The sequence below is a fragment of the Salvelinus sp. IW2-2015 genome, linkage group LG27 (assembly GCF_002910315.2).
Source record: "Salvelinus sp. IW2-2015 linkage group LG27, ASM291031v2, whole genome shotgun sequence".
In the NCBI taxonomy this organism is placed as follows: domain Eukaryota; kingdom Metazoa; phylum Chordata; class Actinopteri; order Salmoniformes; family Salmonidae; genus Salvelinus; species Salvelinus sp. IW2-2015.
In genome coordinates this window covers 641,151-648,230 of record NC_036867.1, presented here as the reverse complement: position 1 = coordinate 648,230, position 7,080 = coordinate 641,151, and the positions used below count along the sequence as shown (strand labels likewise).

The following is a 7,080-nucleotide window of genomic DNA, read 5'->3' as shown; positions in this document are numbered from 1 at the left end:
ATAATCCTGTGTTCAGGTGCTCCTAGGAAGGAGGTGCAGGGATAATCCTGTGTGTTCAGGTGCTCCTAGGAAGGAGGTGCAGGGATAATCCTGTGTGTTGTGTTTCAGGTGCTCCTAGGAAGGAGGTGCAGGGATAATCCTGTGTGTCTGTGTGTTCAGGTGCTCCTAGGAAGGAGGTGCAGGGATAATCCTGTGTGTTTCAGGTGCTCCTAGGAAGGAGGTGCAGGGATAATCCTGTGTGTTCAGGTGCTCCTAGGAAGGAGGTGCAGGGAATATCCTGTGTGTTCAGGTGCTCCTAGGAAGGAGGTGCAGGGATAATCCTGTGTGTCTGTGTGTTCAGGTGCTCCTAGGAGGAGGTGCAGGGATAATCCTGTATGTCTGTGTGTTCAGGTGCTCCTAGGAAGGAGGTGTACTTCATGGCGGTTCATTGATTTCTGCAGCATTACGATGCCAAGAAGAAGGCCGCTCACGCTGCCAAGACCGTCAAACACGGAGTGAGTGAGTGAGTGAGTGAGTGAGTGAGTGAGTGAGTGAGTGAGTGAGTCTGCACCTTCGTTTGGTTGGATTTTTGTGTGATTGTGTTTTTTCCCTTGACTGACTCCTGACACCATGTGTCCTCCCTGCAGGCGGAGCGGAGATCTCCACGGTGAACCCAGAGCAGTACTCCAAGAGGTTCTACGACTTCATACCCACTATTCTCTCATAGCCCCCGGGAGTAGGGGGGGGGGGGGGGGGGCTGGCTGAGAGTGGAGGTGGTTTTTATCTCTCTCCATTTCTCCTTTAGCAGGGGTGTCCCTCTGCAGCTAAAACCATCATTTGTTTACATTCATCTTCTCTGTTGACTTGATCTCTGTTACGCGGGACCATAAGGTGTGATAGGAGAATAAGTGTATCTTATCTGTTGACTTGATCTCTGTTACGGGGTGTTCTAGTCAGTACTTTTCTATTTGTTTGTTTTGTGTACTTTGGGAATCTAGTTTTTTTTACACCACGTCCTCACCCTGAATTGTTTGTTTTTCTGTATTCCCCTTTGGGAGGGGGTGGGGTTAGAATGAGGAAGAACAGGGCTCAGTGATTGGATAGCAATAGTGAGGTCACTCTCTGAGTAAATAGTACAGGTAGAAGTAAACAGGAAGTGCACCTTGAGGCTAGTCCAAACCATTCACTCGTCTTCAGGAAGTAGGAAGTATTATTCCAATAGGCCAGACCATCCAATTGCCATTTAGCCCTGCCCAAGCCACCTTCCTATCTGTCCCTTCATCCATCACTCCCTCCATATACAAGAGACGTTAGGATAAGCTGCGTCTAGTCAGACTGGGAGCTGGTCAGTAGTGCAGTGTGTGTGTGTGTGTGGTAGTGAGCGCGCTGGCTGAGTACAAGTTAAGAATAGCGAGGATGAAGAGAGGAGAATAGCAGGGTACCTGGAAGGACGGCCAGAGAGGAGACCAGAAATGACACGAGGTCCGACAGTTTCATTCAGTTCCATTAGGCTTTAGAGATTTACGACATCATTGACTGATCGGGTTTATGTCATTCTGGCGGGGTACCAGGAAAGGGTATTAGGAAGTTGGTGTGTCTGACTTCCTGTGGGACAGGGCAGGGCGATGGTATGATACCTCATGGACCTTTGAACCTGAATTGCCATCAGCACCTTAAACAAATTGTTGCACTTTTATGTTAGAGACATGATGTCTCGTTCTGTTACATGCACCACAACAAAAGCACTGTTTGGAGCCATCTAACTCAGCCCCAAAATGTCTGATAGGGGTGTAGGAGGGACTAGGGAAAGTGTCTAGACGAGTAGTGGCTAGGCTGTAGGAGGGACTAGAGGTGGGTTTGGGACAAGGCCTGAGTGTAGTGCGTAGGGGTGCATTCAGGACAGATACAGACGGCCTAGTGTTTACTTCTGGTATCGAACCAGCCTGAACCAGAGTCTTACCCACATCTGTCTGTGTCAGGGGTCTCCAACCCCGGCCATGGAGGAGTACTGGGTATGCAGGCTTTACTCCTGTTCAGCACTAACATACCTGATTCAGCTTATTGTGGTCCAGACAAAAGACCTTGATTAGTTATTTGAATTAGGTGTTACAGCAGGGCTGGAACAAAAGCCTTCACGACTATTAGCGTTCCAGGACTGAGATGGAGAGCCCTGAGACAGTCAAAGATCTCTATACAAGGTTCATGCCTGAGTCGGCTGTGTGTCAGTGTTTCATGAGAGGAAAGGAAGGGGCTGGGTTGTAGGAAAATCTACTTTTGTTATTTAAGTGGTGACGTCATGCCAACCTGTCAGCCTCTCCTTTTAACCTTGTTGTCTGCCTGTTATTCAGACTTCTGTTGTGTCGTTGTTGTTGAAAGGTTGTTTTATCTCAGATTGAATTTGGCCGGGTTTGAATTGAGGTGGTACATTTTTTATATTTTGCACAGATACTAAAAGTAACCAAATGTTATGCATGCGATCCTGACTGGGTGACGTGGTTTTAATGGTTTTAACAAGGGAAACGACTGGGTGACGTGGTTTTAACAAGGGAAACGACTGGGTGACGTGGTTTTAATGGTTTTAACAAGGGAAACGACTGGGTGACGTGGTTTTAACAAGGGAAATGACTGGGTGACGTGGTTTTAACAAGGGAAATGACTGGGTGACGTGGTTTTAATGGTTTTAACAAGGGAAACGACTGGGTGACGTGGTTTTAATGGTTTTAACAAGGGAAACGTAGTATCATTATACCTGTTCCAGAGATATCTCTATATAGCTCTGACTTGTACCAAGTGAGAAGAATCTGTCTGGTGTTGTACCTGTGATGGGTAACCTACTAAACCAGTGACGTTCTCCTCGACTGTTCTAACCCAAGCAAAAAACGTCCATATTATGGTTTGTTTGTTTTAGATGCATAGATTCTATTCACATATATTTTTCCGTTGCATTTTAGTCATGAAATATAATTGTATTTTAAAGCACCACCGTTTGAGTTAATGACAGTGTTGTGTTATATGAAGAATGCTACTGCTTGAATTTGTACAATGCTTGTACGCACTGTAAAAACAAAACCAATACATGTTACAGGAACACGGTTTCTCCCTCCTGTGTCTTGGCTGTTTAGATCCATTGTAACTCTCCTAGTCTTAACCCCATCAGTCTCTCCTTACCATGCTTTAAACTGTGTTGTCATCGTATACACTGTGTAAGAGGTGTGCCTTTATACTACAAATGATTTCATTTTGTCTTTTTTAATGTCTTTTTGGTTTTTTACAAAGTTAAAATGTTATTTTAATAATAGGGTTTTATTTTCAATGTTTTCCCTTCCTGTGTAGTAGGTGTTTTCAATGTATTATTATTTTGACTAGTTCAGTTTTCAAACATAAAAACTAAAATGGCGTATCTCTGATGCTGAGGGTATGGGTAGAACGTAGTCATTAGGCACAGATGGCGCTTACCTTCCCCAAATCCTAACCTTCACCATTAAGAGGGGGTGGTACAGCAAATCTGAACTCCGATCAGTGTGTCTACCTCTTGGTGTGGAGACTGCCTCTGGGCTGATCTTAACCCTGCGTTCCCCGCTGCTCCGTAGGGACCGCTGTGTTGGGGTTTGTGTGACTGTCGTAATCGTGTTCGTCGTGCTTGTCCGCTGACGACTTCCTCCGAAGTTTGAATGCGTCTGAATGAAATGGCACCCTATTCCCTGTAACAGTGAAATCATTTTGACAAGAGCCCATTTAGGGTTAGGATTAGGGTTAGGGTTAGCCAGGTTCTGGTCAAAAATAGTGCACTGTTTAGGGAACAGATCCAGTCTAGACTCCCCGTCCACCATCTTATGTTAATGTTGCTGCATCATCACTGCACGCCTGCTCCATGTTCCCTAAGCCCTATCCTTAACCACTGCACGCCGGCTCCCTAACCTTCATCCTAAGCCCTAACCTTAACCTAAAACAGCTGACCCAGGATCAGTGGTGAAGAGGAAATGTCTACCTGCTCCACCACCAGCTCTCCCTGCCCTCACCCACGGGCCAGCTCTCCCTGTCCTCACCCACGGACCAGCTCTCCCTGCCCTCACCCACGGGCCAGCTCTCCCTGCCCTCACCCACGGGCCAGCTTCCTGTCCTACCACGGGCCAGCTCTCCCTGCCCTCACCCACGGGCCAGCTCTCCCTGCCCTCACCCACGGGCCAGCTCTCCCTGCCCTCAACCACAAGAGATGTGTTTTTGCTCTGAGAAGATGGTGGCTGGATCCATAGAGAAGGTGCTCCCATGTCACAGACTTGGACTCCTACTATGGACTACCCTCTTCACTGTTCCCCAGTCCACTGGGACGTAGATGGCCGGTTTTGTCCATCGTTGGCTGATCCTTCAACCTCCTCTATGTAAAGGTCGTACTAAACCCAACATTTTGCGAAAAGAAACTTTTCTCATCTACGTGCATCCATCTACATTCAAAATGACCACACATGAGCTTGGAAAATATTGTACGGTGTAAATGTATCAGTTTGAGTGTTTTATTTTTTTAACGTATGAATTCTGGAAGACTGAATGAAGTGTGTGTGTGTGTGTGTGTGTGTGTGTGTGTGTCACACTGATAGGTGTTAATGATTACAGATATGAGGACAGACAGATGGTGAGGTTTATGGGGTTTTAACTGTTTGGAAATTGTGAGGTATGTAATGGTGACCCAGAGTCCTTGCTACACATTGCTAAAGCATTGTGTGTGTTGCTGTCTGCCGCTGGTGTCCTGTGAGAAATGTTAACTCATGTTCTATGATGTTTATTGTTTGACACATAATGCTGATAATTATAATACACTCCATTCCATTGTCATTCGCTTCAATACAATAAAGCACTATCTGCTCAACTGAGGTCTGAGTACTTTGTACATGGTCATTATTTTCACTGACTGTCTTTTGGGCTTTGTACATTGAATATGTCCTTTATATTTCCAGGTAGTGCCAGTGAGTCTTTTCTTTCTTTCTTTGTAAAGCGTTAAGTCAGCACAGGCAGGCTACATAAAGGAGACTAAAATAGATTCACACATGACATCAGTCAATTACACAAGCATAGTCACTGCAGACAGCAAGCCCTTGTCGGAACTAGAAGCACAAGCATTTCGCTACACTCGCATTAACATCTGCTAACCATGTGTATGTGACAAATAAAATTTGATTTGATTAAGTTTTCTCTCTTGTATTTGACTAAACATTGCATGGTTTATGGCCATCAAACTCAACAATGGACCTCGAAGCCATTTCCAATGCGTTTTTTCATTGTTCCTCTCTAATCAGGGACTGATTTATACCTGGGACACCAGGTGGGTGCAATTAATTATCTGGTAGAACAGAAAGCCAGCAGGCTCCGGACCTCGTAGGGTGAGAGTTGAATAGCCTGGTTTAGAGTCATGTTCAACATGTAAATGATTACGGATTTTTTCAACATTTTCGTTTATGAAAGGTGGGCTTTTTATTTATATATTTATTTAACTAGACTAATATTTTTGTGTAAAGTTAAATATTACAGTTCATTCCGTCTGAAATGGGTGTTAAATTCCATGTTAAATGGAATTCCATGGAAGTAGCTAATTTAAGCAGAGTTGGTTACCAAGGTGTTTTTGACAGCCATGCGGTTGTTTTAGGCCTATTATCTTACCAAATATTAGGCCTATTGAATTTAATTATGCTTTGGCCTTTTGATACTATTTGATTAAATTATACCTAGAAATTGTGGCATCTCATAGGATCACATAAATTTTCTGGTTTTAGAGCAATGAGGAACATGAGGAAACGCAACTACGTGGTAATGTTCACAAAATGGTTATCGTTTTGAACATTTTTTGTTGTTTATTTAGAAATAAAGTATAATTGATTCCTTAGTTTTGTCAAACGTTTTTCATTTATTTAAAAAAAAAATAGCCCAGGCCTAGTGTTTTGCTCACTGACTATTGTAAATGTATTGCACCCAAAATAAAATCCAACTCTACAGGCAGTCATTGATCTGGGTCGACTGGATGTGTCTCATTTCATTTAGCTAACTGAAACAATTGGGACTTGAGTTGAGCCTATCACGCATTCAAATCCTGCATCACACGTTTTAATGCTGTGTCAGTATACAAGGGAACCGTCTCAGAGTGCGCTTTGCTCAGCTGGCGAGAACACGGGGCTGGTAGAGTCAACCCCAGAGCAGCGGAGTAAAAAGTCTGAGGTGAGGTGAGTTGTCACAGAAATAACAGCAGCAGCACGCTGTTCAGATCGCCTATATATAATGGTTATAATGCCGCATTAGAAAAAAGGGTTCCAAAATGGTTCATCGGCTGTCCCCATATGAGAACCTCCTTTGGTACCAGTTAGAACCCCTTTTGGTTCCAGGTAAAAAGGGTTATACCTAGAATCAAAACGGGTTCTCCTATTGGGACAGATGAAGAACCCTTTTAAATTCTTGATATAACTTTGTTTCTAAGTGGAGGCCTACCATGCATAGCCCATGGCCCCTTTTAGCTATTGTTTAATAAATATTCAGAGTTGGCATTCATCCTCTGCTTCTATGCTTACTACACAGTTCTTTCTTAGATATTTTACTGAGAATTTGTTTGGAATGGGCCTAGTTCTTTTTTTGTTCGAATTTTATGGAAGCTATTTGTAATATAGGCTATGTGACCGTTTTAGTGGAGCGTATAGGCTGGCCAAGTAGACTCCGTGGGTTATAGGGCTCCGAGTAGCGCAGCGGTCTAAGGCACTGCATCTCAGTGCTAGAGGCGTCACTACAGACCCTGGTTTGATTCCAGGCTGTATCACAACCGGCCGTGATTGGGAGTCTCATAGAGCGGCGCACAATTGACCCAGTGTCGTCCGGGTTTGGGCTTGGCCGGGGTAGGCCGTCATTGTAAATAAGAATTTGTTCTTAACTGACTTGCCTAGTTAAATAAAGGTAAAATAAAAATCAACAGAGGTAAAAAGGAAATGGTGGTTGAGATTAGGTTTATGCACAGAGCATAAACCACAGAGGATGCAGGGGTATTCAACTCTTACCCTACGAGGTCCGGAGCCTCCTGCCTTTCTCTTCTACCTAATTATTAATTTCACACACATGGTGCCCCATGTC

General features: G+C 44.2%; 1 long non-coding RNA gene across 1 annotated transcript; it reads left to right on the top strand.

Moving 5' to 3' along the window:
- The first annotated feature begins 395 nt into the window (after positions 1 to 395).
- On the top strand, positions 396 to 4,847 carry LOC139023145 (uncharacterized). Its single transcript, XR_011474296.1, has 2 exons — positions 396 to 506; positions 638 to 4,847. It is a non-coding gene; the product is annotated as an uncharacterized lncRNA (long non-coding RNA).
- Positions 4,848 to 7,080: the final 2,233 nt, after the last annotated feature.